The sequence below is a fragment of the Triticum urartu genome, chromosome 7A (assembly GCF_056163025.1).
Source record: "Triticum urartu cultivar PI428250 chromosome 7A, HENAU_Tu73, whole genome shotgun sequence".
Lineage (NCBI taxonomy): Eukaryota > Viridiplantae > Streptophyta > Magnoliopsida > Poales > Poaceae > Triticum > Triticum urartu.
Genome location: NC_141879.1, coordinates 735,776,545 through 735,802,385, shown reverse-complemented (window position 1 = coordinate 735,802,385; position 25,841 = coordinate 735,776,545). Strand labels below are relative to the sequence as shown.

At 41.9% G+C, this 25,841-nt stretch overlaps 1 pseudogene; it reads left to right on the top strand.

Annotated features, from left to right (window-relative positions):
- The first annotated feature begins 17,250 nt into the window (after positions 1–17,250).
- LOC125531542 (BTB/POZ and MATH domain-containing protein 2-like) lies at positions 17,251–18,691 on the top strand (annotated as a pseudogene).
- Positions 18,692–25,841: the final 7,150 nt, after the last annotated feature.

Sequence of the window (25,841 nt, the reverse complement as noted above, 5' to 3'; positions counted from 1 at the left end):
ATATATACTGAACTATTTGTTTTTTTGTCCAGGACACATACAGTCGTATTTTTTTAATCCCTCCGTTGCATCATGTTATATTATAGGTGTGTTGGTTCAGTATTTTTTTCAGAATTTTTGAGAACTTTTGCACCGTTGAAACCCTTAACTAGTTCTGTGGCAAGCACTTATAGAAAATCCTACTCCTATATATATATAGAATTTTTGAGAACTTTTTCAGTATTTTTTTCAGAGTTTTTCAGAATTTTTTTCAGAACTATATATATATATATATATATATATATATATATATATATATATATATATATATATATATATATATCATGATGGCACGCGTTGCTGCGCTCGTCTATTTTGTCACAAAAATAATAGTGATCGATGTAAAATATATGATTAGATTAAAGTTAGTAACAAAACCAAGTTGTATGGTATTTAACGACAGAAAAAAACTGAAGATTAGAAAATAAAGCACCGGTAATTGTGCTTAGCAGACTGCAGCTATAAAATCAGTTACCCAATTCATGCATTGTCTATTCTGACAACACAACAACAAATCTACGATCCAACTCAAATAAAATACAATAAATATACAAATATATGAGAAATCCCATAAGGTACAGTATTCCTTGGATAGATGCACGTTCAGCATAGTCCATGGTAAACTGCAACATGCCATCGATAGCAAATAGCCAAAAAAAACACTATGCTACTTTTCTCAATTATTATGTGCGAGCCTTAGAAGTTAGAACCACTGAAACCAAAGCATAAATAGGAGAGAAGGCACAGGTGTAGATCAACATCGTATGGTATTGGAATCCAAATGGTTTATTATCTCTAGTGACATTAACTACCTTCCTGTAGAACACAATGATGAAGTTGTCAGTATTTTTTTACAGAAAAATGTAATGCAAATAGAATGTGTACAAATGGGAAAACTCTGGTCTGTGCAAGTCGCGGCAAACATGGTTCACCTTATAATTGTTATTATAATAGATAGTTATGTATGGAATGCAATGTCATGTTAAGCTAAGGAAAATAATGCGGACAATTATAGAATTGTATAGATAATGTAATCAAACATATATGTAAGAAGCATGATCGAAATAGTACAATGTATTGGTTATCTTTTTGGCTTACGTTTTATTTGATTTTCAATATCTTTTTTTAGTTGGGTTGTAAGTTGGCCTATGATTTCTTCTAATACAGGTTAAGTAAAAATCTGCAAACAGGGTAATGGTACTGATATACAATAGCATCGAATATAAGGTTTTGACACCAATTGTTACGATTTTAGTAAACTAAAATATTAGGAAGAAGGGTGAACCCATGAATATACCAACCGTGTAAGGTGGAAAATAAAGAAAAGAATCGCCAGAGACGATGGAAAACTGCACGTATGAGTAGACCCCTCTGACATGCAACATCGCCAGAGTGATGTCAATGACAACCCAAATAGTACCTCTGTAAACTAATATAAGATGTTTTAGACCACTAAAGTAGTAGTGAGCGACACTCCAATTCTCAAAATGCTATAGTACATGGCATTCAAATTTGAAGTTAACTTCTTAGTTGTCAAACCTAAAATTATGGCACCTGGATAGAGCTAGACAGTGGTATGTAGGAAATTTCATGGCAAAGCAAATAAACAAATGTTTGCTGCAAAAGATTCGCCAAATTATGCACTAAACAGAACCTCAAATGCCCTATACAGGAGGACTTCACCACAAAGCAGAGGAGAATTACGCACTTTTGTTTTCTTTAAAATTGTCCATAAGTGTATTTTGCCAATAATTTGGAAAAAAATGCAGTGCCTAATTTTATCAAATTCATTTTCAAATATTGGAGTGAGAAGACATGTTACCGTGCCCGTCCCCTGAGTGCAAAAAAAAGTCTCTTACTCTGAATCTCTTTACTTTCAATCAACTAAATTTCAGCTTCAAGACTACATAACTTTTTATATCCACAAAAGTTAAGAAGATAGAAAAGCTGAGCTGACCTCCAACCATGCAGCAAACTCCTAATGTAGTTGTTCACGTCTGGTACCAAGCAGCAGTAGTGCAAGACATCTCCTTTTAGAACACTTCCTCCGAAATCACTAATTAAGGAGTACTCGTTGCAAAGAACACTCCACTTTCCGAGGTCACGACAAGTGGCGCACATGCAGTGCGCCATTTGTCGCAACCTGGGAGTTTTCCCTTTTTTCGTAGATCCGTTTATGCAAAACATTTTATCTCTTAAACCGTGTGTCCAAATCTCGAATCGTTTTCACCGTTGGATTAATCGCGTCGAGATCTTCAAAACTAAATCCCATGTTGATAGGTTTTGACGAATTTTTTTTTCACAAAAAAACCGGAAGAAAAAAACCGGGCGAAAAAACCGAACCGGAAGCACGATTTTTTTCACTTTCCGAAAGAGGCACGCCCGTGCCTCTCGCGAAATTACAACCGTGCCTCTCATGGAAGCAAAACCGTGACTCTCGTGAAAGGAAAAAAACGTGTTTTTTTCCTAATGCTTGTTCCAAATATACATAATTATAATGTAAATTATGTTGCATTTATTTTTAGTATGCAATTTAAAAAAACACACACACTCGATGTCCATACCATGTAGTATAAAGTTGAGAAAGTCGTAGGGATGTCCTTGGATGGCGCCTCCTTCAGCTTAGCACTGTCATCGGCTAGAAGAGGAATGTTGTATTTGTTTCTAGCCAGATATACAAATGGTGGAATTGTTGTATACTATTCAAGGGTTTAATAACCAATTCAAAAGTTTTCTTAGAATTTTCAAAAGGATTTTTTGGGCGAAAGAGTAATGGTGCATTTAATTGGGATTGTTTATATATAAATTTTTGTTAATATTTGAAAGCAAAGAGCTTTCTATTATGTTAATTATTATTTTAGAAAATGTTGGTTATTTGATTTGCAAGATTACATTTCGTTCCTTTTCTTTTGCATTATTTGAACTTGGCCAACATCACCATAAAAAAGCAAGCTTTTATATGTTCCCCATCACAGGTAAATTTCGATTGGATTGTCTACAAAGAAAGGTGAACTTCAAGATGCATCGTGGCCACATTCTCTCTACTCTTTATCCATCCCTCTCTCCTTTCTGTCTCACCAACGATGTCAGTAACATCCAGAGTTGGGGAATATCTTAATTATCAAGTGCTGTTGAGCTTCAAATATCTTCTCCCTTACGAACTATTTATTCATTAGAGAAGCGCTTCGGTTTTACGTCAAGCAATACGTAGAGTAACTCCCAATATAGGAGTAAAAACAAGATGTAATAAAAAAGGATCGACGCGGAAAGTTCCGATTGAAATAGGATCTAAACAAGGAAGAGCACTTGCCATTCGTTGGTTATTAGAAGCATCCCAAAAGCGTCCGGGTCGAAATATGGCTTTCAAATTAAGTTCTGAATTAGGCAAAAATTAGAAGCTGTGTTTCATGGGAAACGAACCCAGTCGGTACAGATATAGTAGTGAGGTCGCCAACCACTGGGATACTTTAACTCTTGTGGCAGAGAACTTCTTTCCTACTTCTTACCGAAATATAACGCTAATAAAAAAGCATGCATTTCCTGACCTGAATTTCTTCAGTTTAGCCCTTGTTCTTTTTTTTTATCATTTTTCCTTATTTCTTTTTTTGTTTTCTTTTCTTAATTCACAGAACCTTTTGAAATTCTTTAACTTTTTAAAATTTATGATTTGTTTTTTAATGAACTTTTTCCAAACTCATGACCTTTTTTCAAATTCATTATTATTTTTTTAGTCTGTGATTTTATTTCAAATTCATGAACTTTTTTGAGTCTGTGATTTTATTTCAATTTTGTGATTTTCTTAGAAAAAAATCATGAGCACATGGAACTTTTTTAGTGGTTTCATGCTTGTAACCAAACACACCGTCTACAATCTCGTGCGTTCGGGTAGGCCGGAAGGACATGTTTTGAACAGCGTTTTTTTACCTCGTCCAAATGCACCCAATTTTTTTCCACACCTTGGCATCACCATGCCCAACATGCATGCCAAGTTTCATTGGTCTTCGACATTTCATGCATTTTCTAGGTTCACGGCCGGACGTGACGCAATGTGCGTTCGGTGTCCGAGTTCGTTTAAATTTTGCATTGGGGGGGGGGGGGGGGGGGAGATCTTGGGCATGCCCAACCGCTAGCAAAATTTCATATCATGCCTGCAACCAAACACACAGTGTACAACCTTGTACGTTTGGGTAGGCCAGAAGGGCAAGTCTCGAACCATTTTTTTTCAGCTCCTCGGAATGCACCCAATTTTTTTCCACACATTTCCATTTACCATGGACAACATGCATGCCAAGTTTCGTTGGTTTCAGACATTCTATGCTTTTTCTAGGATTTTCCCGGTGTAAAAACCCTAAAACATAGGCCGGACGTGACGTAATCGTGCATTCGGTATCCGAATTTGTTCAAATTTTATGTGGGGGACAACCCTTCGCATGCCCAATTGCTGGCAAAATTTGGTGTCATTTCATGATTGCAATCAAACATACCGTGTACAGCCTGCTACGTTCGGGTAGGCTGAAAGTGCAACTCTCGAACCATTTTTTCCCACCTCCTCCGAAGGTACCCAACTTTTTTCTCACACATTGGCATTACCATCGACATCATGCATGCCATGTTCCGTTGGTATCAGACATTATATGCTTTTTCTAGGGTTTTTTTTTGATGAAAAACTCTAAAACACAGTCCAGACGTGATGCAACGTGCATTTAGTGTTCAAATTTGTTTATATTTTGCATGGTGGACAACGTTGCGCATGCCCAACTGCTGGAAAATTTTGGTGGTTGACCCTTATATATTTCCTGCTTTTAAATATCACAAGAGGTCGTAGTCGGATGGCAAGCAGTGTAATCAGGACGATGAAGTTACAAAATTTGTTCCCAAATTAAAAAAATATTCTTGACTTCAACAGTTGTTCGCAAATTTAATAAATGTTTTGGGAATTTCAAAAAATGTTCGCACTTTGAAACGATTCTTCGTAATTTTGAAAAATGCTTGTGTTTTCAGTTTAGTTCCTTGTTTCAACAAATGTTCTCCTTTTCAATGTTTTTTTCCTTTGTAAAACAAATGTTGGAGAGTCTTGTGTTTCACAAAATGTTTTAGTTTTTTCAAATCACAAATTTGAAAATGTTTGCATTTCCCAATGCATTGTTTGCTATTCCAAAAAATGTTATCGTTCTAAGTTTTGATCCTTTTATGATTCCCAAAAAAACATTCACGTTCTCACAAAATGCTCTAGTTCTTTTAAAAATATCACAAAATTTTAGATGACCGCGTTTCTAAAAATATTTACCTTTTCCAACAAGAAAATGAGGTCTGAGTTTTTTTAAATAATTTCGCGGCTTATGATTCATATAGACTGGGCTACCCTTTTGGACACCAAATCCCTGTTAGTATAGAGGCTACTGACATGGTTGACCGTTGTGATGTCCCTGGTTCGATCCCTATTGCAGTTTATCTTAATTTTGCAAACTTTTATTCTAAATTTTGCCGCGACCTTTAGTTCGTAATTAAGGATTTGCGCTAGAAATCTAAGGCTTCAGATTGGCAGCGCAGTGGTTAGCAGAGCGTGCACATAAACTGGAATGTTCAGGGTTCGAATCCCATCGCTCTCATTTTATCCCCGCGATTTTTCTCTCATCGAAAGCGGTGCACCGACAAATGGCCCGGCCCAGGTGCAAAACGTTGACTTCCTGCCTCTACGGAGTTCTTAGCGCGGACTACGTATTTTGAAACATCCTATCCTTTATTATGAAGAGGTATGAGGTAATCTCAACCATTGATATGTTTAGGGAGAATGTACCGAAGCAGAAGTGTTTATTCAAATATTTTACTCATTTTTAATTATTGTATATCACATGATGTATTCATAAGATGTGGCAGGTATGGAAATTAAAATATAACAATAACAACAAACAACAGCAGCCAATTATTATATCGGTGCTCGTTTAGAAGAAAAAATAAAATGCAATCGGTGCTGGCACGTATAGCAACATCTAGTAGCTTCTGGTCGGTACTCGGTGCAGCCAACTAAAAAAGCAATCCACAACAAGAGCTATCTCCCACTGCGTGCCTTATCCACATCGCCTCTTCTCCCTGCTAGCCACACACACACCCATGACCGTGCTCCAGTCCACGGCGCCGCGTTCCCCTTCTCTATTCCCTCCTCTCTTAAATCCTCCGAGCTTTTGTCGGCCAGTTGCGGCGCGGCTGCGTATGGGCTCCTGGTGGCCGGGCCTGCGCGCGGGGGCGGACTGGGGCCGTGGCGGAGGCGCGGCAGCGGTGGCCGGCGGCTGCTTGACGGGGCCGCGTGGATCTGCCGCCGGGGCTGCGGATCGGCGTGATTGTCTCAGCCCTGAGTTTTCGACGCCGAGGTCAGCGCTCCTTGAGCATTCGCGTACATGCGTCCGCAGCCAGCGGATGAAATCGATCCAGCTGGTTCCCGTCGTAGCTAGCTTGTAGTTATGTGTGAAACATTCAGGACTGCTCCATGTGTAGGCATGAGTTTTATCAAGCTACCTCTGACTCCTTCGTTCACTGTTTATTGTCTAGGCCATCAATAATCCCAAATCCATTGCCAAGTCTGAAAGGCAGGTGTTGACACACGAACACGTCATGTGTACCTTCGACGCTGGGGTGATGCATCGCAGCTCGCGTCGAAGGAGACCCGACCGGCAGCGCGATACGCAAGACAGTCGGCGGGAGCTTTTGTAGACCCGAAACCCCACGCGCCCGGGAGGGACCCCGTCAGGGCGCGCGGCGGCTATGGGCTACCCTAGATCGACCTGATCGCCCCTAGGGCCTTGAGGTTCGCCGCCTTGCAAAAGAAGAACAAACGAAGAACGAGGAAGAAGATACAAGGATAGGGGATAGATGAACACGAAAAAGTAGTAGATGTGTTTATTTGATTGGTGTTGTTTCAATCGGTCGTCACCCCCAACATATATAAGAGGTGGCTGGACTTCCCGTACAAGCAAAGGATTTATCTAGGCTTTCCTTACAAAAAAATTACATCAATTCATGTCCAAAACCCTAGTCAAATTCGGACTGGTTTTATCCAAACTTCTCAAAACTGTTCGGTTTAAACTGGCTGCACCTTGCGGGTCCTTTTTGCGGTGATAAACGATCTTGGATGAAAACAAGCCCAAAAGTAATCTTGACTGTTTCGACGAGACGAACAACTTTCATGTTGAAGGATTTTTGATCAGAGATCATCTTGAGGGTCAAATCGGTCTCGCAACACAGGCTATCTCCTCGCGCTACCCGTCAGCCATGTGTCTGGTGGGGCGCGCCACATCTCGCCTCGTGACAGGGCTGCACTCCGATTGCTCTAACTTTTGCATACGAACTCGGATTTGAACGATTTTTATATGAAAATCGATCGTTTCCACGAGACGAAGACAATTCCTGTAGATCATTTTTCCATACGAGGCCGTCCTGGGGGCGTAATCAGCCGAATAGTGTTCTGAATACAAAATCTCAGTACTTCAAACACAACTTCGGCCTTAGAGATGAGTTAGGATGGCTATGACCCAAATATTAAAGTTTCTCCTTTTGATGATACGAAACTTCATCACTTTGAGCACTTTTCCATTTGAGGCCATCTTAATTATGTTTTTGACCATACCAAAATCTGGTGTCAACACATGCCTTCCTGTTTTTCGGCAAAGCTTGTGTGCTGAAAAATAACTCGCATATAGCTTGTTCTAAGGACGATGTCAACACTCCATCGGCCATTTTGCATGTTCTTAGGACGATAAGTATATGTCGGCCATTTAGATTAGCAACAAAGTGAAGCTAATTGAACATATGATGATTTGGTAATACTCATGATGTAAGAAATTACATTGCATCCATGGATTAAAATAAGCACACCGAGAGTAACCAATCATACCTGATAAAGAATTCCATGGCATATGCATCAACGACATAGTTAAAGAATATGGATAATGTGTGGACCGAAGATGTTGAAACCTTCGGCTTGGTCCTTTATAGTTTTCACTATTTTCCTTCTTTACCTTTGCCGCACTCCTTGTAAAAGAAGCTCGCACATAATTCTTATTTTGAATACTTCCTTTTGGAACCCATGCCATGTTTCTCTTTTCAAGTTCTTGTGCACTAAGCTTTTGCAACTTCTTCTTTTGCCAATACGATAAGCCGAGTGGGCACCCCGACTGCGATTTTGTTTGAAGTAATGTCAATTCTTGTTTTACCTTGTGCACTCTATTCTTCCTTTCAGATTTGGCACTTGATTGACTTGCCTCATTGCCTTTTATAGACAATGTCAACAATTTAATTGACTCTTTATCATTTGGGATCATAGCTGAAGTGGCACTCTTACGACCATCTCTTTTGACGCGGTAGACTTGCTCAACCACCTCCTTATTCTTCCTTGTGTTTAGGACCAATTCTTTTTTATTGAAACGGTCTTGAACATATGACTGCTCATTGAATGTTGGTCTTCTTGGAGTTGCATAATATTGGCGAGATGATTTATAATAATATGGAGAATGTGCCCTTGTATTATACTTGTCCCATGATGGATATGGATTTGCATGAGCATAGGGAGGCATCTACGACATTGGCATTGACAGTCCAAAATAAGGATATGAATAAGTTGCATTCAAATTCTCTTCTTGCCAATATCGATCCTTGGTTTGCGCCTAGGGGGTGATCTTGATGCTTTTGCATTAGTTGACCGATAAGCACTGCTCTCCTCACTTATCTTCTGATATTTTTCCAATAGTTGCGCGAAAGTGAATTTCGGCTTTTTACCTTTGTGCTTACGTCGGCTTTTGTTTTCTTTGGCTGTGCTTGCACCGATCTTTGGATTTTCTTGTTGCCCCCCAGTCCTTGGTGTCTTCATTGTAGCTTCGATGGAATTCTCGCCCTCAAGATTATATTCATTATGCTCTTCAACAACTTCTTTACTTGAAAGTTTGATCCCATCACCTGCAGTTTTTACCTTCTCTTTAAATGGATCGGCTTGAAGCAGCCGATGCAAAAACCTTTTACCATTGGGACCAATTGGAATAGACTCATCATCTTTTGGTGTCTCAACAAATTTCAATCGTCCTTTATCAATGGCCGATTTAACTATTTGACGAAACATGTTGCAATCCTCAATACTATGCTTGAATGAATCATGCAACTTACAATAAATTCATCCTTGGATAGATGGCTTGACATGGTGATCAAGAATTCTAATGTAATTATTTTTCAACAATAAATCGAAGATTTGATCACACATGTTTGAATCAAAGGTATACATTTTGTTTTCTAGCCGATCTTGGTGTGCGAACGGCTTTGGAGGTAAGCAAACGAATGGTTCAGATTTAGAATCTTCCCATTCGGCTATACATTGTGTTTTGCACTCTATCTCCGATGTCTTTGGATAAGATATAATATTAGCATCGGATTTCTCAAAATAATTTAACCTTGGCTTTATATTTCTGAAACAAAAATAGTTAAAACACACATGTCTCAATTGAGACCATGCGTAAGCCAAGTATGAAGCAAGCAAAGCTACCCAATTAGATATAAACTCTAAATAAAGCAATGGGATAAGCTTTGGCTTCAATAATAAGTCACTATCGGTCTCTTCGAATGGTACAATGTATTGACCGATATGCTTTGTAACAATTTTATTGCTAACAAGTAAATTACCCTTCATCATTGGTCTTTTAAAATTACTTACGAGATTTTTTCTAATAGATGCATCAACAATAAAGCTGTGACCAAATATGAAAATAGGCAAATCACTTGCTAGACATACCTCTTCATACACGCTGGGAGAGCATGATGGTTGTGATACTTGAATAATACTTTGCTCCACTTTTAAATGACTCTCCAATGCCTTGGCGTCCTTTTTTTCTTCAATAAATTCGGTACACATACTATTTGATTCGGCTTTTTTAACAACCGAATTAACTTTGTTATCCGAATCATCACTCTTTCTTTCTTTAATTCGCAAGGTTGCTTGTTCTTGTCTAAATTCAGCAAACATTGTAGCTAGGCTATCTTTAAGCTTTTTTCGACCAATTTCTACCCAATCTTCATCGGATTGCCCCCCAATACTTTGAGACGCTTTCGACAATGGTGTGTTGCCGAAATTCTGTAATTGTGCGGGGGCAACGTGATATGCTACGTTACTAGGTAAAGACACATGCGTGGTAGAATTCTCACTTATTCGGCAATGAGCATGAAGGTGCGGAGCCGAATTATGAACATCTACAATTGCGTATGGTGCCGAAAAATTAGTAGCATGAGGTGTAGCATACAATGTTTGAGGGTAATTGGCCGAATAACTAGTAGTAGCATGGCCAATTCCCCTATCCACCGGCATGTTTGGATTAACATGTTGCAAATTAGTTGCCGATGAATAAAAAGATGAATCACTATGTTGCATGCCGTTGAAAGTTCCTACATGGGGTGTTTCAACTTGATTAACCAAACTCATCATGTTGTTCATCGACATATAGATTTGTGGGGTTGCCGATGCATGGGAGTTGGGATACATATGTTGCATGTTGCTAAAATTATATGAAGTTGAAGCATGAAGATTATTCTGAATCGGCTGTTGCACATAATTAGATGCATGATTGATAAAACTAGGGCTAGCCGATACAATATTCTCATTATACGATCTAGCAACAACATATGCATTATTTGCATCTACATAAGTAAATTGGGTATTCATATTACCTTTGTAGATTGCAAACCCTAGATGACGATCTCTTCGTAGCAAGAACGGGCCGGAGATCGTTCAAAGCTTCGATCCCCAGCGGAGTCGCCAAAAAGTGTGTTGACACACGAACACGTCACGTGTACTCTCGACGCCGGGGGTGATGCACCGCAGCTCACGTCGAAGGAGACCCGACCGGCAGCGCGATACGCAAGACAGTCGGCGGGCGCTTTTGTAGACCCGAAACCCCACGCGCCCGGGAGGGACCCTGTCAGGGCGCGCGGCGGCTATGGGCTGCCCTAGGTCGACCTGATCGCCCCTAGGGCCTCGAGGTTCGCCACCCTGTAAAAGAAGAACGAACAAAGAACGAGGAAGAAGATACAAGGATAGGGGATAGATGAACACGAAAAAGTAGTAGATGTGTTTATTCGATTGGTGTTGTTTCAATCGGCCGTCACCCCCAACATATATAAGAGGCAGTTGGACTTCCCGTACAAGCAAAGGATTTATCTAGACTTTCCTTACAAGAAAATTACATCAATTCACGTCCAAAACCCTAGTCACATTCGGACTGGTTTTATCCGAACTTCTCAAAACTGTTCGGTTTAAACTGGCTGCACCTTGCGGGTCCTTTTTGCGGTGGTAAACGATCTCGGATGAAAACAAGCCCAAAAGCAATCTTGACTGTTTCGACGAGACGAACAACTTTCATGTTGAAGGGTTTTTGATCAGAGATCATCTTGAGGGTCAAATCGGTCTCGCAACACAGGCTATCTCCTCGCGCTACCCGTCAGCCATGTGTCTGGTGGAGCGCGCCACATCTCGCCTCGTGACAGGGCTGCACTCCGATTGCTCTAACTTTTGCATACGAACTCGGATTTGAACGATTTTTATATCAAAATCGATCGTTTCGACGAGACGAAGACAATTCCTGTAGATCATTTTTCCATACGAGGCCGTCCTGGGGGCGTAATCAGCCAAATAGTGTTCTGAATACAAAATCTCACTACTTCAAACACAACTTCGGCCTTAGAGATGAGTTCGGATGGCTATGACCCAAATATTAAAGTTTCTCCTTTTGATGATACGAAACTTCATCACTTTGAGCACTTTTCCATTTGAGACCATCTTAATTATGTTTTTGACCATGCCAAAATCTGGTGTCAATAGTAGGTCTGATGAATCCAACAACCGGCAGCGGCAAAACCTTCGAGATATTGCTTTATCCATTCGGCAATATGCAGGCAATATGCAGTAGTATATCTACTTGGCAATGACAAACATATACCGATTGATGATATACACTTGTAGATTATGGTGAATTGTACTTACCTGCGCTTATCTTTTGGTCTGAACAGAGCTTGGCGATCTAGATGGTGCTGGTCTCCGTCGGTGGACATTCGATGACAAATGAAAAAAAAACAGAGGCAACCAATTCAATGAGGCCGCCCGGGCGCCCACCCAGCAAAACGCACCAAAGAACCGATCTTTCCTAACAAGAGAAGAAGAAGGCAGGAGGTGCGGGCGGGATGGACGTGGAGATGGGATCGAGGAGGCAGGGTCGTGCGGGGCGCTTTTTTTTTCCTCTCCTCTGTGGCGGTTTGGGCTGACTTATGATGGAAGTGTGGGTTCAATTTTCAAAGAAGAGAAGGGTCTTTTTGCAAAAGTGCGACGACGGGTGTGCGGGCAGAAGCAGTAGATGCTTTATTATTAGGCCACAGCTACGCGTAAACCGGCTAATGGTAGGAGTTTTTAAACCACCTTGCCAGCCGTTGATCTGCGTTAATTTAGGCCGCTTGATCCGTGAACGATAACATCACTTCCATCGCAACAAAGCCTATATCTCTCCAGCACCGATGGGTGCATCCTTGCTCCCGCGCAATGAGCTTCAGTTGGGCAGTTGGCCTACATGCACTAGCCGTAGCGCTCAGATAGCAGCAGCGGCGTCACCTGTCATCTCTCGCCAAAAACGCCGACGAGCTCACCATGCACAGGCCACGGCAGCAGCAACGTCACTGTTGTGACCACCCCTTGAACTACCAGCGAAGCTCCATTGAAGCACCGACAATGCTTCGGCCGGCCGACGATGCTCCAACACAGCACCGACGATGCTTCGTTGCAGCACCGGTGAAGCTCCGGCGGCCCCGACGATGCTTTATTGCAGCTCCGGCGAAGCTCCATTGAAGCACCGACAATGCTTCGGCGGGCCGGCAATGCTCCAACACAGCACCGGCGATGCTTTGTTGCAGCACCGATGATGCTTTATTGCAGCTCCGGCGAAGCTCCATTGAAGCACCGACAATGCTCCGGTGGGCCGGCAATGCTCCAACACAGCATCGGCGATGCTTCGTTGCAGCACCGTCGAAGCTCTGGCGGCCCCGACGATGCTTCATGGCAGCGCCGGCTGCTGCAATAGGGTGGGTGGTCGCATCACCGGCTGCTGCAAAACCCCGACGGCATGCCCTGCTGCACAGCACCGCACCGCCGCGTCGATGTGGTGCAGCTCCTCACTACAGCCAGAGATTACACCATGCGCTGTGAGCGGCACCTTGCGACACCGCCGTCGTCTACTGCGCCGGCGGCCTCTATCCCCGTGGCCCCCGTAGCACTCCGACCATGAACATCATCGCCGTTTCGCGGCAAAGAGCTCGCCGTCCCTGTGGTTGAATAGCAGGTCGTCGCAGTGCAGCGCTGCCCCTTGCAGCAGCAGCAGCTCCACCGGCCGGAGTGAGATACGGGAGGAAAGGACGGGATGCTCTTCGGGAGAGAGCAGAGCAAAGTTGCAAAGGATTTGGGGAGAGAGCAGCAACAAGATTTTCCTGATCTAGTTCAGAGGAAGAGGACGACTCCAGAAGAAAGGGATAAGGCTGCGGGATGGATGGCCTGGCTACGAGGACGCGTGTCAATCCCTCGAGGCAGTTTACGCGTGTGTTAAATCAGTCGGTTGAAAGCAATCGTTTGACATTGATTGCTAATTTGTACCCTGGAAGCGTTGGAGCTACATTAGATGCCTCGATTGACAGATTGCACTGTCTTAGATGAAAAATACTCATCGAAAAGTATATGAGTTCTTGAAATTATTTCATGTTATCACTAGAAGAGGCTTTTTTTTAAGAATTCCGCTGACCTGGAGAATGAGCAACGACTACGAAATCCCCACCGAGTTCATATACAGGATTAACTAGGATCCGGAGACTTAGCAGGACTCCCGGTCAGCAGAATATTAACTTTTTTTGGACATTTTAAATCCTGGATCAGTTTAACAATGGGAAGTCATCAACATCAAAGCGGATGCAAAGCCTATTTTCATTGCATACTCATCTAGATGGTGGTAAAAGATTATTGGGGCTGTCTAGTCATGCATATTACTTCAAGTTATTTTGTTTGCGTGCATGAATAGACTTGCAGGCATAGGAGTCTTTCTATTATTGTACCTGGTCCGACCTAGATCATTAGCGGGCTCATCTCCGATGCCTCTTCTTCAGCTTCTTTCCGCATTGCCGGCTCAGTTTCTTCCCCCATTGTTGTACCATCGTGTTGAGGGAACCCATGGCTAGGATAGCTGTCGTCATCCTCTTCTTCTTCATTGTTTTCCATCATAACCCCTCTTTCTCCGTGCTTGGTCCAAACATTATAGTAGAGTATGAAACCAGACTCAAACAGGTGGACATGAATGGTTCTTGACTTAGAGTAATTCTGATCACTCTTACAACTAGCACATGGACAAGGCATAAAACCATCCGTCCGCTTGTTTTCCTCATCCGCAAGCAGAAAAGTTTGCACGCCATTAGCAAATTGGGAGAGCATCGGTCATCGTACATCCATCGACGGCTCATCTTCATTACACAACACCGAATAGACCAAATTAATACAAGTTCATACATAAAGTTCATAAACACTTAAATGCAACATACAAATAACTCTCTAGCTGAAGCATTTAAATGCAACAACAAATGCGATCAAGATCGCAACTAAGGAAACTATTGATCCAACAACATAATGATACCAAGCTTCATTATTAATGTCATATTTTCTAATCTTTCTAATCTTCAAGCGCATTTTCTCCATCTTGATCTTGTGATCATCGACGACATCGGCAACATGTAACTCCAATTCCATCTTCTCTCCCTCAATTCTTTTCAATTTTTCTTTCAAATACTCGTTTTCTCTTTCAACTGAATTCAACCTCTCGACAATAGGGTCGGTTGGAATTTCCGGTTCACATCCCTCCTCGATAAAAATATCTATGTCAACTTGATGAGCATAATTTGTCATAAACACGAAATGCAACAAATAGTTATAAAAGAGAATATACCACATCTGAATCATAACCCGGACGAGGGCCGACGGGGATGGATATCAAAACCATGGCACTATGTATAACAAACAACCTACCGGTAAGATAATTATACGAGTAACTATATATCTAAATCACACAAACATGATTTTTTATATAAAAAAGATAAGAACAAGAGGCTAACCCCAAGGTGGTGCCGGCGACGGGACGGTGCGGGCGATCGACGGTGGTTATGACGGAGACGGGAAGGCACTAAGTAAACCACACCTACATATGCAAACTAAGAGTTATTTTGACCTCAAACTGCATATAAATCAAATACTACCACATATAGTTCCTTTCAAAAATAAAACCCACAAATCACTATACTTATAGAGCATTGCAAGAGCTAATCTAGCAATGAGAGATGAAAGGACAAAGTTGCTAACCTTTGTGATTACTTGGATGGATGGGGTGCTTTCAAATCTTCACAAATTTTTGCAAAAATGGAGTGTGAGCTCGAGAGGAAGAGGAAGAAAATAGAGGAGAGGGGAAAGGGGAAGAACAGAGCGGTCGGGCTCGACGAAGGGGTTTATATAGGATGACCATTAGTACCGGTTAGTTATACGAACCGGGACTAAAGGTGCATCTCTAGTCCCGGTTCATATAACCAACCGGTACTAAAGGTGCTAGTGGTGCCCCAACCTGACACAAGCCTACCACCATGTCTTTAGTACCGGTTTGTGGCACGAACCGGTACTAAAGGTTTGCCATGAACTGGTACTAACGATCGCCGCCCGCCTAGCCGTTGGAACCAGCACTAATGAGCACATTAGTGCCGCTTCAGTTACAAACCGGGACTAATGTGTTTCACGTAAGGTCGTTCTTCTACTAGTGGTACTCCCTCCATCTGGGTTTATTGCCCCCTCCCACTCGTGTTTCATGTCAATTTTTGACCGTACATATGACTGACAGAATATGAGGTATATGTTACAGAAAGAATACTACCAGATTCATATTCAAAAGATAGTTTTCGACGGTATTAATTTTGGACATACAGTTCATATTTTATTAGTTAAAAGGGAAATTTGTGGTTGTACACCCGCTTATCTAACCATTTTTGCTTCACGACCTGTGCATGTTGTCACTTTTATATGTCCAAAATAAAGCGGCACATGGACTTCACTCTTCACAGGTCAACAATGCATTCAAACTACAATGTGTGACCAAAAACCAGATTGTTTCGTGCAACATAAATAGTTAATATAATACTCCCTCCATATCAAAATATAAGATGTTTTTGTAGGCTAGTTTAGCCTACAAAACTGACTTATATTTTGTTACAGAGGTAGGAGTAGTATTTCTTTACAAAAAAAATCTCATTTTGTATATATAGATTGGACCCGAAAAACAATCCAAACATTCTTTCCAACAATGAAGTTCTAAAATTATATTAACTGTGAAGTTTGCAGTCCATATGTTCATCATTTGCGAGGTGCAAAAAGAAGAGTTTTTCAAAGCAATGTTGGAGGGTATAGATAAGTGGGTGCAATGCGTCTATGTTTATAAAAACCACTCCCTAGTTACAATTTTGGTCAAAGTTTGACCTGTAATACAAGGGAGGCTAATAAATCCAGACAGAGGAAGTAGTTGCTAGAAACTGGTGAGGATTTTGTGCATTTACGGAACATATCGCAGGAGATATATGGTCGCCAGTTAATTTTGTCAGAATATTTATGTACAGATAAGTGGTCATTTATTGTATTAATTGTAATGGGATTGTTTGGCCTGGCGTTAAAATTGTCTAAATATTTGCCGATTGCAATAGATAGCGCGCAATTATTATCACGAGAAGGCAAGTTTTCAATCCTTTAAAACACAACCACGCACATTAGCAGGAACAAACTACCCAGAGCGAGAAATACTGATCTCTCTCCCTAAGTTGGCTACCTTGTGAGCAACGAGATTCCATTTATCTCTACCAATCTTCGAAAGCCTGCCGGCCAGGATTTTGCTTTGGGATCCCTTCTACCGTTGGTCGTCATTCCACTGCGCTCTTGAACTCCAAGGTCCGTTATTCAATCCATAGCTGGTAGTAGCAGTAGACACAGTAGAGACTAGTAGTAGTACTACAAAGGTAGATGCATGCATGGTTCGTATAGATTTGTTTTTTTATGTGAGAAGTAGTATAAGTACAGTTTATAAGGACATTCATGGAGTTTTCCACGAAAATAAAAAGATGCATGGAGTTTTACCAATGGAAAAATTGTACGAATGGCTGTTCAGTTGGAATTGGTCTTCTTGCGGTGCCATTTTGTTTGTAGTAATTAATTGAGAGGAGCGCCATAGCAGACCAGAGGAACAACGTTCGTTTCCTCTGATGTTAGGAGTCAAAACATTCGGGTGGAGCTCTTTTTTGTGTGAAAGCCAGAGGAAAAGAGAGATAATGCTACCCTGTGATGCAACTCTTGTTTGCTGCGGGAAGGTGAGTTTGGTCCATAACTTGTGTCCAGGCCGAGTAGTGTATTGACAGTTCATCCTACAATAATTGAGTCACAACTTTGGACTGGTACATACATTTCTGTTATTGTAAAATAATGAAGCATATATGTGTGCTAATTAGATCTTGTGTGGAATTGCAGGCACTTGTATTGCACATGGACTTCGCAACTGCAGACTCGACCTGCATCTTCGCGGTTACTAACTATAGTTTCATCAAGGAAACTGGATTGGGCAATTTTCTAAGGTCCCATGCCTTCCAAGTTGGTGGGTATGACTGGTCAGTTAGATTCTACCCACAAGGAATCAATGCTGAAAGCCAAAACCACATCTCTATTCTTGGTGAGCTTATGAGCGAAAATGCAGAAGTCAGTGCAATATTTTGCTATCGTTTGATCTCCCCAGGAGGACAATGCACAGAGTGGACTCAAACCGGAGTGTTAAACTTATCTAGGGCAGAAGGAAAATATAGGATGGGAGGGTGGGAGAAGGTCATGGGGAAAACTTTGCTTGAAGCAGAATATGTGGAATTTGACCGCTTCTTGATTGAATTTTCCATCACTGTTATGAAAGATCCACTAGTGACTTGCAGTGACTTATTATCACCCCAAGTGAAGCTGCCACCACCAGAACTGTCAACTGATTTTGCAGATCTTCTAGAGTCAAAAGAATGGGCGGACGTGACCTTCTGCGTCCAAGGTGAAGCATTTCCTGCACATAGGGTAGTGCTCGCTGCAAGGTCACCGGTGTTTAGGGCGCAGCTCTGTGGACCAATGATGGAGAAAGACGGGCCATCTGTAATCGTGGAAGATATGTTACCTGACGTTTTTAGGGCTCTCATACATTTTGTGTACACAGACTGCTTGGTGCTTCCTTTTGACGGTTTTGATGACGAGGACAGAAAAGAGATTGTACGCCACTTACTCGAGGCTGCCAATCGCTACACAATTGAAAAGTTGAAGCTCATATGTGAGGCTACTCTTTGCAGCTGTCTTGATGTACAAACAGTGGCAACTACATATGCGCTAGCTGATCAACATCAGTGTAATGATCTCAAACAGGCTTACGTCAAATTTATGGCATCTCCAACAATACTTGGTGAAGTAATGGCGAGCCAAGACTATGAAAACCTCAAGAGAAAGAGTTCTAGTACAGCATTGGAGATTTTAGAGAGCGTTTGTAAGTTCCCAAAGATCTAGTATGTGGGGTCTAGCTCGTCGTAGTGTGGCGACTGATACATCACACCTTTCCATTGTTTTTCTACTGGTTTTCTTAGTCATATGTTATGTTCATCATTTCTGTCGAATTTGAGTTACTCTAGTCCAAGAAATAATGTATCAATTCGTGTTATGCAAGTGCATATCATTTCTTACTTTACAATAAACTGCAAGAATGACATGTGATTAAACTAACACGGCACCCCTATCTTCCCTTTTTCTGCAAACAAATATTTAGGCACATGTAGAATATGAGATGATTTACAGATTACACGTATCTTAAGGTGCGTTTGGCAACGATCTGGCTCCGAGCTCCGCCAACTCTGTGCCCGGAGCAACGCTAAACGCGAAAACTCTTGGAGTTGAACTCCTGGCTGCCATGATGGACGGAGTGTAAAATTTCAGGAGTTGGGGAAGCTGCCCTCGAGGAACTCGCAGAAGCTGGAGAGTTGGAGTTTGAGTGGTTTACAGCAAAACTGTCACCGCCAAGTGATATCGTGTGTACCAGTTCGCAGCGCTTGTCTCCTGAGCTCGGCTGCGACGGCAAGACTTGCTTAAATGGGACTAAATATCTGACCAGCTGAATGTGCCATCAGTGTTATATGTGTTTGTGGCCGACTCAAGCAACCCCAACCAGAGGCTCTCCTGCCGAATAGATTTCAACTCCGATTATTTCAGAGAGGAGAAGCTAAAGATGGAATTTGCCGTCGATGAGAATTTTTCGGCTGGGGAGAGCTCCCGTTAATAATCATACAATTGATATAGTATATGTCAGGACATACAATACAGCCAAGAGATTCTCAAAAAAAAAATGCATCCAAGATGAGATACATAGGTATGTTGTTGGTGAATGTGAACAATGATATAGACAATATTCCATCGATTCTTATTTAGCTAAACAATAGATAAAAAATCTATGTGATCGCCCAGTATAGAACAGGCCTACACATGATTTCCATAAAGCATCTTGCTGAAACAACATAAAAATAACATCACATGGTGATGGCGATGCGATATATAATATATACACGCAAGGCTTCCAACACAAGGATAGAGGGCGGCCGAACTAGTGTCTTCTTTATATAATAGTTAGCCTTGCTACTAGCTTTCAGCGGTAATATGTGTTCAAGAAAAGTTCATGGGTGTAAAGTTATCGGCATTGTCCAACGAGTTTAATGTTTAATTATCTTTTTAGTATTATTGTTGTCGATGGAGTTAGTTTGAATTTGGTTATTATTGTTGTCGATGGAGTCAATTGAATTATTATAGTCAAATTTTAAACTAAAGATGTGTGGTTGAAAGTTACTCTTACTAAGTTATATATAGTTTATATAGCACGTACACGCATACATATATATGGTATTAGGACATAACGGCCCATGTCCTCGAGTTCGCCTAGGGCCTCCTGAAACACAGGGCCGGCCCTGCCCACATAGGGAATAGGTGCTTGTATTGCCCAACCATACATATCTGAATCACTACTAGAAATAGTTTTAGCATTGGCCCCTCTACACTGACCAGCCTTGTTCTCTTGGCCATCTTATTCTTATTCCTTTTGTGGAGCAATCTGAACAACTCATGTCACATTTTTTTGGGAAAATAAGTCTATCTCCATCACAATTGTATGGTGAGATATTATTTTGTTCCAAGGGGATATCATTGCATAAATTTCTTCATAAAAAGGGAAGTACAATATATTCTACAAACTTGAGAAATATTGTGTGAGAAATAATTAAGTAATTATGTGTATACACAAGTGTGTCATTATTATGGCATATCATTGCTAACAAAAGTAGTGCGTGTAGTGGAGAGTTTATTGAGTTCAGCAACCACAGCTCTAACTAGATAAATAATTTAATAAAAGCACGTAATAGGCTTGATTGCATTTCAGTGGATTTAATATGATAATTCATATCCACAACAAATTGTTCTATTATTGTCGATGTTTTCGGCAGTGGATTATAAAAAAAAGTTCCGTGCAGCACAACAAAAAGAATTCTAAAACTAAATTCTTAGTCTCCAATATTATCATATAAGTTATGAGTAATTAGTTAGGATTGTGACAATCAACCTGATGAGGTAATTCACCATTGGGGAGGCCAAACTAAAGGCCAATGTAGGATCAAGCCCATGTATGCTAAGGGCCAAGTCAAGAACAACAACAGGGGGCTGGCGTCCTAGTCGAAGTGGACACCAGTCCGAAAACAATCGCTAGCCTGATTGCCCGTCAATCAGGACTCTCGTCAGTAGGTTTATCAGCCGTTGGTTTTACAGCAGGCCAATGGTCAGGAGCAATGAAGGAGGCGTTGCGTGTGGATGTTCCACTAGGCATTAAACACAGACATTATAAGCCGCCTCCACTAGTTGGTTAATATTTCGGTTACTATCACTAATGGCAAGAAATTGCCGGTTTTTAATATGCCGTTACACAAAACATTTATGACCAGCCATTGTAGCTTTAATGTTGGCGCACTCTATATAAGCGTCCTAGAGCACCTGGTCGAGGGTTTGCAACATTCTTAATCACACCTTACGCAAGAGAACAACATCACAGACAGGAAGTAGGGTATGACCTCAACCGCAGGGCCTGACCTGTATACATCCTTGTGTACCTCCGTTGCCATGGAACGGAGAGTAGTTTTGGGCAACGAACATAATGTGTGGCAAAGGTTGGCCAACTGAGCTGAAATTGGCATGAAAATGATGCGATATGGCTCATACATACATATATTACTATATCTGGGCTGTCGAATTGGCTTGATCGGTAGGTGCTTGAGCATTGAATGGGGTAGTGTGCGAGCTGTGAAAAACAAAATATTCCCACTGGCGACGTACGCGAAGGACGTAGGAAGCGGTCGATACATACAAATACACGTACAGCCGACAGCAGTGGGCCAGCATGCAGGTGACTGGCCCTATTGGACAAGGGCCGCTAGTCCAGGATCGTAAGTCTAGCTGGACCATGTTCGAGGATTTTCCCTGCGAGACCGCCTAAACAGGAAAAAATGATTAAAAACAAAAGGGCGGTGTGTGTGTAAAATCCAGGGAGGGACCCTAGGGCTACCATGATACAAAGATCCAATGACCCAGAAAGTTGTATCATGGTAGCACCTAAAATTTGGTATCACCTGAAATTTCTCCGGACCCTAGGGGATGGAGGGGAGGCGATTGGATCGGTGATGGCAACCGCCATGGGTGTGCCCCGTCGATTGCAGGTTTGTCCCTCGCTGTCCTCAAAACATTACTTCCGCTGGCGCCCCCGTCCTTTGCCACCCAGCACCCATCGTGCGTTGGCGGCGGAGGGACTAGGTTCTATGCGCTGGGCAGGGACGGAGCCAGGATTTTGACATAGGGGGGGCGAGAGCTCGCCTTCAGTGCGTAAACTTATAATAAGATCATGGACAGACACAGTAGCCTATTTATTTTAGTGAGACAATAGCCTATTTTGATGAACCATATGTCCATCCTAATAATCAAGCAAAGAAAATTGGCGCGAGATATGAATAAATTCAATTTCAATCAAAAGTTTTCATAAAGCAAATTCTGAAAGCAATTCGGATGTAACTAAATCATTCAACTACAGGAATGGATAACCAATGCAAAACCATGTCTCACGGTTAATATGTTTTTTTGTAGTTTATACAGATCAAATCTTGTACTCCTACTTCGTTTCTACTTCTAAAGGCACAAGTTAATCTAATCTCAAAACATCAGCCATCGACTAAGTAATTGAGAAGAAGAGAAAGTAATCTAACCATGTTTCCATGCCTAGTTGCCCGGCTCTGCGGCCGGCCGGCCGATCGGCCCGTGCATGGTCTTAATTTCCCCTTCAGCAATTCTGGACTAAAGATTGGAAGCTCCATGTCGATGGATCATGAACTACTCTAGACGGTTCCCCAATAGCAGCAGAGGAGGTTGCGGGCGACCGGGGATCAGGCGTCGATCCCGTAGCTGCCACCAACGTAGCCACAATCTGACCTAGGCGTGCGTGCGTTCCAGACCTGGCCCCATTGCCTTCTACAATGGGCTTCCCCTTCTACAATAGCCTACTTTTTTGTCTGACGTATATGGGCTGGGCCTTCACGTTGCATTATAGAAAGAGGGACAGGGCCATAGGGGGGGCAAAACGAGACAGACACTACCTGCAGTTAGCCAAAATCAAGGAAAATCTAGTCGCTATTAACAGGAAACGCTATCGTCAGGGGGGGTCTCGCCCCCCCTCGTCCCCCCTTGAATCCGTCCCTGGCGCTGGGCATGAACATACACCCCCGTTCGTGAGCCGGATGTGCTCTTTTCGGTGTTTGCTTTCGCGTGCAGGTTGCCGATCGTCAACAGTGGGGCCGAGGACAGTAGAGACGGCGCTCTACGGAGATCCAAAAACGCCTCAGTGGATTAAAAGGTATTTTGCGTGTCTATTTTACATGGTCTGGCATTTGCTGCTGACTATCAGAAATTGCGTTTAGTTCTGTATATGGATGAAAAATTGTTCGTTTGGGGTGGTGGCCTGGGCTGGGGGTGGCGATAGCAGTAGGTTCTTTTGCTGACCGAGGCGCTAGATGAGTGGTTCATGTGGGCTACAGAAATTAAGTAGCGGATCGATTTGTTCCGACTGGTCGTTTTATCAGGTTAAGCATGAGTAGCTAGAAATTCCCTTCATCTGCATAACTACCAAGAAAATAAAATGTAGTTTCCCCCTGAAAGTGTAATCCAGCATAATCTGTTGGGAAAACCATGTGTGTGACGATGGGACGGATGTCGCCGATGAGAGTTAGAGGGTTTGTAAGTGCTCTCCATTCTGGATTTCTCCAAAAAAGAATCACGATCAATAATGCTGTTGATTTGGGCCATATTTTTCCCTTGGTGTGCGCTCTTCTGAGGCAAAGAAAACTCTAGGTCGTGCCCGTGCATCGGCTTGGCTGCAAATAAATCAGTGTTCGCTCTGATGGTGTAGTGTCACAAATCCACGCCAATAGTAAACTACAAACTGATGCTCTGTCTTGTGCACCTCCTTTGTTGACGTTTCCCTGAAAAAGGCATTTTGGGACTTTTGATGGGTCTGCTTTTATTGCAGGGTTCGCATGGGAGCGAATGGGATAATTAGATTTATGCCCCTAGTTGTGTCCCACTCGTATGTTTTACCCCTAATTTCCAAAAGTCACCGGCTCTGTCCAAGTCACTTTGCTTCTCTTATGCCTTTGCCCTTTGACCGTTTGACTATCAGTTTGAAAACTTCATAACTAATTCATACTAAATCAGAAAAATGCAAATAAGATACCAAAATGTTCAGAAAAACATCACCTATATGTTAGTGTTATTTTCATTCATGAAAAAAGTGTTGGAAAGTGCACATCCGAGTTTTAGCTATTTTCATACCATCATGAATAATAAAATCTAAACAAATAAAAAAATCAAAAAAATCAAAAAAAAATATGGTGGCAAAGAACGACAAATTTTCTAGGTGCTTGCCAAGTTTCATCAGGGAACAACATTCGTGGAAGTTGTGGCAAAAGAATAATCTATTTTGGAGTGTTGATTGTTTTCTTTGCCGTGGCACCCACGAATGTCATTCCCTGATGAAACTTGGCAAGCACTTAAAACATTTGTCATTCTTTTCCACCAATTTTATTTTGATTTTTTTTAGATTTTCCTATTCATGGTGGTAGCATAAGAGCAAAAACTCGGATGGGCACTTTCCAACACTTTTTTCATGAATGCAAATGACACTGACGTATAGGTGATGTTTTTTCGAACATTTTGGTATCTTATTTGCATTTTTCTGATTTAGTATGAATTAGTTATGAAGTTTTCAAATTGACGGTCAAAGGGCAAAAGAATAAGAGGAGCGAAGCGACTTGGACAGAACCGGTGACTTTTGGAAATTAGGGCTAAAACAGCCGAGTGGGACACAACTAGGGGCATAAATCTAATTATCCCGGAGCGAATCCAAGCGAGTGCACGTCGTGCCTGCGAGGATGGGGGCTCTCGAGAAGTCCAGACAGGGTTTCGCAGAAAGAGACGGATACGAAGTAGTTAATCCGGAATTTTCAGATTTTGCCCAGTTTTTCGTTAATTAACAGGGCGATTCCTTTCTTCTTAATTAAGCCCTCGTTTTAAAAAAACAGGAATTGGGCACAATGTTTGACTCATTGACTGAGGCATACGACTTTTACAATTTGTATTCCTAGGAACACGGGTTCGGCATAAGGTACAGGAAGACCCGGTTGAATCGCCAGGAGAAACAGAAGACCATGCAGGTGATTTTTTGTGGCTGCTCGGTAAAAGGCAGATCTGCTTGCCTTGCTTCTTCTTTTTAATTTGCTCCGGATTTTTTGTGATGCTAAAATTGTTCTTGGAAATGATGTGGACCAGGGGAAGCCCTTGCGCGAGAATACAAGGTCTTGTCGTTGCGAGTTCCCCGCGATGATTAGGCTGCTGAGGACTTCAGATAATGGGTGGTACATAACAAAGCATCAGGTGAAGCATAATCAAGTCATGACTCCAAACCAATGTTGATGATATCACTTATCGTTAGTGTGTCGGTCGGCTGGAGATTAGAGATTAATCAGACTTCATTCATCATTAGTGTGTCGGTCGGCTGGATATCACTTATCGGTCGGCTGGAATTAGTGACAGGGAGGCCCTATTTTGGGGTTCTTGCCATGGGGCCCGGCCGATTAATCTCTTGTCAGGGCGATAAATTGGCACAAATGTTAAATAGCAAAGATAAGTTGTAATCTTAGCAGTCACACACCGATAAGTGATAAATCAAATCAGTTAATCGAATGATATTTTTGAATATTGATCCAAACTGAGGGGAGATCTTGCACTGGCCATCACACAAACACATTGACGTGTACATAAAGGTCCTGCTCCGGAACCTACCGAAGAACATCATCAACATAAGCAAAGTGTACAACATAATTAGAGGGGTCTTCGGGACAGTTGAGAATGTGCCCTTCACGAAACAAGGTCTCCAAAGTCAGGACTTTGTTTTTTTGGAAGTTTTTGATGGAATTGGTGCGAAGGACCCTCAATTCTTTGTTTAGGGTGGGGGCAGATGCTTCCAGTAGGATAAGAAATTTGATGTGGACAACAGGGGCTAGTAGGTTGAAGTTTCTGTGATGTTGTGACG